We start from the raw sequence: 9675 nt of genomic DNA on the forward strand, positions 1-9675 counted from the left end.
CTGTTCATTTAAAGTTTCTGAAAGTCTTTTCTCAGATGTCCTCTAGGTGTAGTCGTGGAATGGAAGTCTTTTCAGGGGTTGATGTGTGGATGCTGGTAATCAGCCAGGAAAATTTCCTACAAAATTGAGCTTAACACAACTTTAAAATAGCTTTGTCTATAATCAAATCAAACAATGAAAGTTCTCAAAAACATGTCTAAGGGAATACAGAATCTTAGTTGTTACACATGAAACATATAATAAAACAAAAATTGAAACATTCTTTAAAATTATAATATTACTATAGTCCCCCCCTTATGGAGGGTAATTGAGAAGACAATTGCTGCAATATTAATTATTAAAAATAATTTTTATCTGTTTCATCACTTTTTGCATCATCTGCCTAATTATCCTCATGCCATTATGAGAAATTAGAAAATCTAATATAATTGGTAACAGGTGTCAAGGCCAAATTCAACACTGTATTTATCATGACACCTGAGATAATTATGGGGGTTACCATAAAAGAACAGAGAAATGATGGGATATGAGCATTCCCACACTTGAGCAATATGTACTGCCCATGCAGTATGCCAGGCTTAAAATAGGTGGATGGAATATATGTCCATGCCACCGAACATATTGGAGGAAACTGAGTCAGACTTAATCAGATGCATGGGATTGAGATGGTCCATGGCATCAGGCATATAGGAGGGAGCATAGAAGCCAGGTGTAGAAGTGAGATGGGTGGGATCAATACTTCCAGCCATCTGTACAATATTGTGGGGAAAAATAAAATAAAATATTAAACCAAGAGAATCCAACCTCAACATTTGTCAAAAGCCGTTCCCTTGGCCATACCTTGACTTCATGCATGTCTCCCCTCATGTGACAGTTCAGTGTCTGCTCTTGCATGTATTCCTCTTGTGATTGGATGGCATCTTGGCCAACTGGCATCTGATAACTCAGAATAAAGGCAATTAATGTCTTAAATGATAAGTTCCCATAATCCAAGTCTCATATGGATTTAAAAATTGAGGATAATAAATGATTGCAAAAAATGTGAATACATCTTGACTCAGAACACAATATATAATTATGCAACAATTTCAAATAATACCCCTTTTTTGTACTTAGTATACAATTACTTTTGTGAAAAATCAGAACATATTTAAATACAAGTTAAAACACAACAGAATCTCAAAGAAAACTTTTTTTAAAAAAAGAAAACTTTTACAAATGTTCCCCTCTTTTTTTTTTTTTTTTGGAATATGCTTATCAAAAATAATACTTCTAGAATCAATTTACACTTGCCATGGCAACCAATTTGCCAGGGAAATGCTTTAAAGAGTTTGATCAAATAATCAGTTGAGAAAAAATAACAAAAACAAATAACTCAGAATATGGGAGCACAATACTCCTAGAATTAACATTGTATTATGAAATCAAAACCATGTTTCAAAATTAGATAGATGAATGAATAGAAGAAAATACACGTGGAATAATAAAAGACAATGAAATTCAAACTAGGGAAATCTAAATGAATATGAACTTAATATTAATAAGAGTATTACAAAATATAAACTTGATTGCATGACTATAAAAAGCTTTTACAAATATTCTCCTTGTTTTAGAAACTAAGTATAAGACAATCTCAAAAACATTAAAATCTCTATGAAAATAAATCTATACCATTAATTCCAAAATGTATATGTAATAGCATAGAAATCCTATGTAACCTCTGAACTGACATTAATAATCTGAGTGAATTCAGAACACTCTTGATTCTGATATCTAAAATCCCCAATACTCATATCAATACCTTGCTGCTTACTTCTACATTTCTGTACAATATATACCCTTCCATGGCAAAAGAAGCAGAGTCTTGAACTATGTTGATAATTGTCATTCTTATTCAGCTTAAGTTTTTCTTCTTTAACCCCTCTATATTGTCTGTCAGTCTTTTCACCATACAAATGCTTTATAATATTACTAATTAAAGACAAAAGCAGGTTAGCAAAATCACGAACAAAACGGGCATATGTGGAACTTAAAGGGCTTTCTAAGGTTGTCTCAGAAGCACAGCCAGGCTGGGGAAGGGCTGAGCCTGAAGCTGCAAATGTAGTTAGAGAAAGTTGAGCATGCGCATCAGTTCTCTGGACTTCCCAGGCAGGGGAAGCAATGGGCTTGGCCATGGGAGGAGAAGAGGGTTGGGTCTGGAGAGGAGGGGAGGGACCAGCGCAATTTGAATCAGACTTGATTTTGAACTCAGGCCTGGATTCCTCTTCCCCCACTTTGCCTCCAGGTGCTAGGGGATTAAAAGCTTCTAGAGGGTGGGTCATTGCCTCCAGGCATGCAAAATTAGAGCAACAATTAGTGTTAGAACTGGGAAAAGCTGCAGGAATCTCTTCAGGTTTCTCTGAAAAAGCATGGTTGGGAGAGGGAGTGATATTTCCTTGTGTGAGTAAGTTGCTGGCTCTTCTAACAAAAATAAAAAGAAAAATAGAAAATCCACAAAAACAAAGCATTAACATGATCTTATCTCCCATTCGTCTGGTTAAACAGACTAAAATAAAAAATAGGATAATTAGGGAGTTTAAAAGGTCCATTCGAAAAAATTTAAAGGAAAACACAGCCAGTACACCAGTACTTAGCAGTTAAAGGGAGAGGGAGGGGAAATTTCTTACCCAACCAGAAGATCAGAAGAAGACTGAGGTTTAGCTTTCCTCTTCGTGGTCAGCCATCTGTTAAGGGCTAAAATTCTAGCTAAACTGTCTAAAATATCTAATGAGTGGTCGCCAATAAATTATAAGCTTTAGCAAGAGTTAGACTTTTAAGCATTTATTAAGGAGAATAAGAATTTGGTAAAGAGAGAGAAAGGCCTAGATTCCTATCTATTAAAGGGAGAGCACATTTCTAGCTCCGCTCTCCACCCGAGTCCAGAGGAAAGAGAGCGCGAGACTGAGCGCCAGTCTCTTCCTTCCTCCTCCCACTAGCCTGTGTCACTTCCTGACTCCTCGTCTTGCCCTCAAAGACCTTCGCTTCATGGGCAGAACTCTTCTACAGTAAGTCTCCAGCAGGTGGCATCATTCCAATCGTTACACTGGATTTGAACACAAGATGAATTTTGCCAACTCAGGCCAGACACTATCCACTGTGCCACCTAGATGTTGCTTCTATACCTATCATGTATAACCAAATATTCAGTGGCTGGTCTCCCTCACTTTATGAACATCATATATTTCATCCTTCAACCTACTGACTCCAATTAACTTTTTCACATTTTTAAATCCTCCTTGATAAATTTCATCTTTTTAGGAAATACTTCTTTCTCTCTGATTATGTATGAAGAAGGTGCTTTCTAAAGTGCCATATGATTTATGGTCTATTATGGGAACAGTTTGGAGCACATTTTCAATGAGATCTCTATTTGATTATTAATGTTTATAATGATGTAAATTAATTCTTGAATCAACAAAACAAAGTGTTCATTATAGTTCTAGGGTTAAATGCATCTTTGTTTATTCTAGTTGTTTGAAAATTATTTATGTATAGTGTGTGTGGTAACACTATTAAATCATTCAGTTGTATAGAATATCCCACACTTCACCATGAAAGTAATTAATCAATCAATAAACATTTACTAAGGGCCTGCTATGTCCCAACAGCTGTGCTAAGTGCTAGGGATAGAAAAAGACAGTTCCTACCTTCAAGGGAGATACAAATTTCAAACAAACATAATCAAAGAAAGTCACATATACAGGATAAATAAGAAATTATTAACAGAGGAATGACATTTTAATTAAGAGGTGTTAGAAAGCAGAAATTTGACTTTAATCATATAATGTTATTGTTATTTGAAACAATTTATATGTGCCTTTTTGGAGATATATTCCTTACAAATATTTCAACTTATGAGCACAGTTGTGGAAAATGATGTTATAATAATAATATGAATTATAATGAATAATATTGAACTCAACAGTAAAATGATAGAATACTCCTTTAACATATATTTCATTTATGAATGTGAGATTTCCAAATTATGTCATTTTTTCTCCCCATTAAATTACTTGGATATATTGAGACCTGATAAAAATGTCACACAAATGATTTAGATAATGAAAGACTGATATTTAAACTAACAAATTCCTTGATGGATCAGTTTGCCTAAGTTGTGTATGTGTGTTTCCAAATAGGATATCATCCTCTTTGAATTTCTGTCCTTTCCTGTTTTCAATGGTCGGGTTCTCATGTGCTATCCTAAACTTGGCATCTAAAAACATGTTTTTGCAATGACTTGAGGCAACTTCAATGGAAGGTGCCAAGCACATTCACATGCCATCCACAGAACAGCTGTGGTTATTACTTTCTGTGTTGCTTGTGAACCATAAAGCATGATGCTTTTGAAAGGCCAAATGTAAAAGCTAGCTGTTAAAATAGAACCTGCCATTTAATAGATTAGCAAAGTGCTAAAAGTGATAAGATATTTCAAAAATGCCACAGAAATTAGGCAAAATGACCCATCAGGGTATTTCTTAGGTTTAAATCTAAGCCTCTTATTATCTAAAACATTTGGGTGAAATTTTTTAACAAGGTCCCAACACACCATAGCATATTAATGAGAAAATAAAGTGATATCACTTGAAAATCTCTTCTTTACAAATAAACGATATCTTAAAGGGATCTTATGTCACTTTACTAAACTATAAGGTAAATAATAATCATGTAATATAGTAGAATTCCATCATTCATACCAAGAAGACAGGATTGAATTCTCAGCTCTTGAGGGCATTGGGAGAGGAGATAAATCTATGACCAGCCCCTTTAAATTCATCTTATAGTACTATTTATTACTGGTCAATCTACTTAAAAATAAGCTTTGACCAGTTTTCAAAGAGATACATCCAATTAAAAATACATGTATGGGAATAAAGATCTTTTCTTAAACTGGACATTCTGATTTGCAAATCAATGTGGATTTGGTATAGGCCCAGGGCACCCCAAAATTCTCTGGGGAACATCAAAGAACCTTCTCCTTGAGAAACTGAACCAGAGGACAGAAACGCCTAGAGAGATAAGTGGAACCAGATCTGAATGAGCTAACTCCATGACCCCTACCCTTCATTCTAGTCTCCCTCAACTCTGGGGTGATAAGATTAGGTGTGGCTGTTTCCTTTGTGTCCTGAGGAGATGGCTTCAGAGATCTGTAGCCACCCTTCACCTAATTCCTCCAGCCACCACCAGTGGGGGATGGTCCTCCCTCACTAAAGGAACTTTCCAGTCAGATAGATAGTCAACCCCACGAGTCCTCTATAAAAGTACCTGCCAGTCTCCTGCTTGAGGAGATTGGTATCTCAGGGCCACTCTCTCTGTGCCATGCCTTTCTCCCCATGAGAAGTCCAAGGGCTTCTTCATGGTTTCTCTTCCCTTTCCCCTTCCCTGAAATAAACTATCTTCTTATTCTAACTGTTTTTGTGTGCAAGAGGAATTCCTAAGGACCCCAAACCCCTATCCCTTCCCAAACACCCAACCCCATTTTCCCCATGACAGATTTTATCTCTGGATCAGCTATACTTATTAGAATCATAGGAAGATGGCAATTGAGTTCTTCTGCCAAGCTCAATGCCAGGATCTGCTGCAGTTCCATCCCTGAGACAAAATTGTAAAGGTCATAGTTAACAGATTTGGCTGTGTTGTGTTCCTGATGAATGGACTACATTCACTTCAGGCAGAGAAGATATTGTGGTCATCAATGACTCCTTCATTGATCTGAACTATATGATTTATATGTTCTAATATGATTGCATCCAAGTTCAAGTTCAAGAGCTTTGTCAAGACTGAGAATGGAAAGCTGATGATCACTGCTAAAGTCATAAAAATCTTCTAGGAGCATGATCCTACCAGTATTAAATGGGGAGATGTAAAGTTTTCTGATGTCTTTACCACCATGGGAAAGGCCATGAATCACTTGAAAGGTGGAGCTAAATGGATATTATTTTTACTGATCACCTTATGTTTGTGATGGGAATGAACAATGAGAAATACAACTATTCTATTAAGATTGTCAAAAATACCTTCTGTACTACCAACTACCTAAACCCCCTTGCCAAGGTTATTCATGATACTTTGTCATTGTGGACTCATGACCACAGTCCATGCCATTATTCCTACCAAGAAGATGGTAGATGGCCCCTCCGGGAAATTGTAGAGTGATAGATATTGCACTCCCCAAAACATAATCCCTGCTTCCCCTGGTGCTGCTAAAGCTATAGGGAAGTTCATACCTGAGCTAAATGGAAAATTCACAGGCAGGACTTTCTGTTTCTTCTCTCAGATCTGTGGATCTGACCTATCATTTGAAGAAACTTGCCAAATTAGATGCTGTCAAAAAAGTGTTGAAACAAGTGTCAGAGGTACCTTTAAAAGTTGTCTTGGGCTGCACAGAGTACCAGGTTGTAACCTGATCACAGCAATATCCATTCTTCTACTTTTGATGCTAGTACTGGTATTTCTCTTGTTTAACCTGGAAATTAAGGAAACAATCAATATAGGAGAAATAAGGTCTTTAATTGGGGCAGAGGAACTATAGTTTGTGGTATCACAAAGCTTGGAAACTAGGAATATCCAAAGATGGGAACCAGAGGACAGGGTTTTTGTGAGGTAACAGAACAGAGGGAGCTATGTAACTGTCCTTGGGAAAAGTAAGTTTCTTACAGACAGAAACTATTTAATGTAAATGAACCTTTTTACATAATAACCTAAATTCCAGGAAGTAAGCTTGGAAATCTTTGGGAGGGGATAGTTTGTGTGGGGGAGATCCATAAGCAATCAAGAGTCTGGAAATGACAAAGATTGGTCAGCCCCAGGCAATTCATTTGTCTGAGAAAAGGGGACTGGGTGGGGAATCAGTTCTCAGTAAATGTTGTAGTTCTCACCCTCAATGACCATTTTGTCAAACTCATTTCTTTTTATGACAATGAAATGGTTATACCAACCATATAATAGACCTCATGGTCTACATGGCCTCCCATGAGTAGAAAATCACAAATCTTCCTCCCTAACCAAAAGAAGAATTCCACCACTGGGGAACCCACATTGTTAAACTATTTCCCTATACTAGGGAATACCATGGCCAATTCAAGTACTTGCTACAAAGATACCCCTTTAGAAGGGGAAACAAGCAATGTTGCATACAATTAATAAAGGCATCATTTTCAGTGCAAAAAAGGGCAGCAATTCTGTAGGATTGTGGGTAGGGTGCAGGGACAGAGAAAGGGGGTAGTAGAACAAAAGTCAACAAATCTTACAATATTTTCCATATAGAACAGTCCCTATGATTAACAGGAAACTTGAGGGCTTGGTGGTAGGGGTTGACAAGAGTCTTTAACATACCTTCTTTAAGCTAGATTGAATGGACCTTTGCTGAGGAAACTCTGAGTAGAAATGATTTTTGAGACCAAGGTTTTATATAAATTAAAAAGGAATTGTCTCATTATGACTCAGATCAAAGTATACTATAAATATGGGAGGTTAAAAATTAATAAGAATATAATGAGGTTCAAAATTTCTGAGTTTATCTATTTATTAACAGTATACAAATCTGTTAGTTTGAAATGACTGCCTCAATTCTGTCAATGAGCCTTGACCTGGTCTTTTAAACCTAGGTGTGTCTTCTTTTTGATTGGCTTGACAGTATATGATTTGGACCTCCCCTGGCAAAGGTAAAATAATTTCAATTGGTATACATTTTAATTAAGAGGTGGATGACACACCTCATCTTCTCCCCAGAAAAGAGGAATAGTCCTGAGATAATAGGATTAGGTTTCAAACAGTGGGATTAAACTCCAGCAGTTTTGGTTGAGTCCACTAGAATTTGGGTTCAATGGATGGTGGGTGAGGTAGCAAAGGAACTTGGATTTGAGTTAAATGGGTGGTGGGTGAGATTACAAAGATGGACAATACAAGAGTAAAGATACAAATTAAGATAAAAGACTTGAGACTCAAATGACCAAATAGAATTAAAATCAATTTTCAATTTTACAGACCTGTGAATAACAATATTACAGATTAATCAGTTCAAAATGAGACTTAATTTAAAGTCATGAGTGTTTTCTAACTTGGATGAGGCATCTAAAATAGTCCAAGAAGCTCAAGGAAGAAGCAGTCTCATAGATTAACGCTATTATTTTTTTTTTCACTAGCCACCCCTTTTTGCCCAAGAAATTGTTATGTGACCCCGGATATATAGGTATATAAAATAGGTATACGTAACTTTTTTTTTTTTTTTTTGGTGAGGCAATTGGGGTTAAGTGACTTGCCCAGGGTCACACAGCCAGTAAGTATTAAGTGTCTGAGACCGGATTTGAACTCAGGTACTCCTGACTCTAGGGCCGATGCTCTATCCACTGCTCCACCTAGCTGCCCCAATACATAACTTTTTACTGTTGCTAAGTGGTTTTCTGTTTTTTTGTTTTTTGTTTTTGTTTTTGACACCCAAATGGGGTCATGACCCACAGTTTAAGAAGCTAGGTCATAATTGACAAGTGATTGCAAAGAGCAGTAGGGCAGAGATATCTGGTGAAAAGAGGTCAGTAGAGTTGTCTAAACAAGAAAATGAAGATACTCATCAGAGAGCATTTTAGTAGGGATGCTCAGCAGAAAAATAGAGACCAAAGTACTCTTACCCCAAAAGAGTATGATATTAGTGTCTCTGAATGAATTTCCCTTGAATAAATGTGTTACCTGACCATGTTTTTCTTGCTTATGTGTACCTCATTAAGTGTCCCATGGCTATACATATTCCCTGTATGAATGTTCCTTCAAATGTGTTATCTGACATTGCATGTTCTCAATATTTGAATACAAACAAGCATTTGTGTCTACTCTGTTATGATAACTTGTGTGAGTATACCATATTTGTGTCTTTGATTAAAGATCTTTTCCCTTAAACTGTCAATTCACCTAATTGGACTAGTAAAAGAAAACATGTTGGTAGAGGTTCCTGATCTATGTGGGTTTTTTTTTAATCTGACTCACACAATGCCTCAAATTTGGAATATGAAAGAGCAGAGAAACTTGGACAATGGTTGCCAGATGTAATGGGCTTGTCCTGTTGTCTTCTTCTCTGTCCATTCACTGGTATGTGCAAATGGATTGAGTGAAGTCTAAACATGAGGAACCTCATCCTGTTAGAAATTAAATTATTGAAAAATGATTAGAGATCCATATACATAAAAAAAGAACATGGCTATTGAGTTCAGTTTTCACATTTTCTCTTGTTCCTCTTGGAGAATTGAGTAGAAACGGCAGAGATAAGGTCATGGGATTTATCTCTTTTCTTAACACCCCAAATATCTGCATAATCACCTTGCAGTAGAAGCATATGGCAACATCCACTGGCATAGGATCTAGATGGATTGCATCCATTTCTGAAGTCCAGTTGAGCCAGAAAAAATTCAAATTCCAGTATCTACTGGGATCATTCTCACCAGAGAGTAGAACCCAGAACTGAGATTTGCTGGTAATAGTGTGTAGCCTCTAGTTCTTTTAAAAATAGATAATTGTGCCCTAGCTTGGATGTCAATGGAAAACAAAGCTGGAGGCATTGTTGATAATCATTAAGTACAGAAGTACTATATCTTTCAGAGACATCTGACAGTGTCCAGCAGAGAAGCATATAGTACAAATAGGGGA

At 36.6% G+C, this 9675-nt stretch overlaps 1 pseudogene; it reads left to right on the forward strand.

The window, feature by feature from the left end:
- Positions 1-4497: 4497 nt before the first annotated feature.
- LOC122754635 lies at positions 4498-7019 on the forward strand (annotated as a pseudogene).
- The last annotated feature ends 2656 nt before the right edge of the window (positions 7020-9675 follow it).

Source organism: Dromiciops gliroides, chromosome 4, assembly GCF_019393635.1.
Source record: "Dromiciops gliroides isolate mDroGli1 chromosome 4, mDroGli1.pri, whole genome shotgun sequence".
NCBI classification, from domain to species: domain Eukaryota; kingdom Metazoa; phylum Chordata; class Mammalia; order Microbiotheria; family Microbiotheriidae; genus Dromiciops; species Dromiciops gliroides.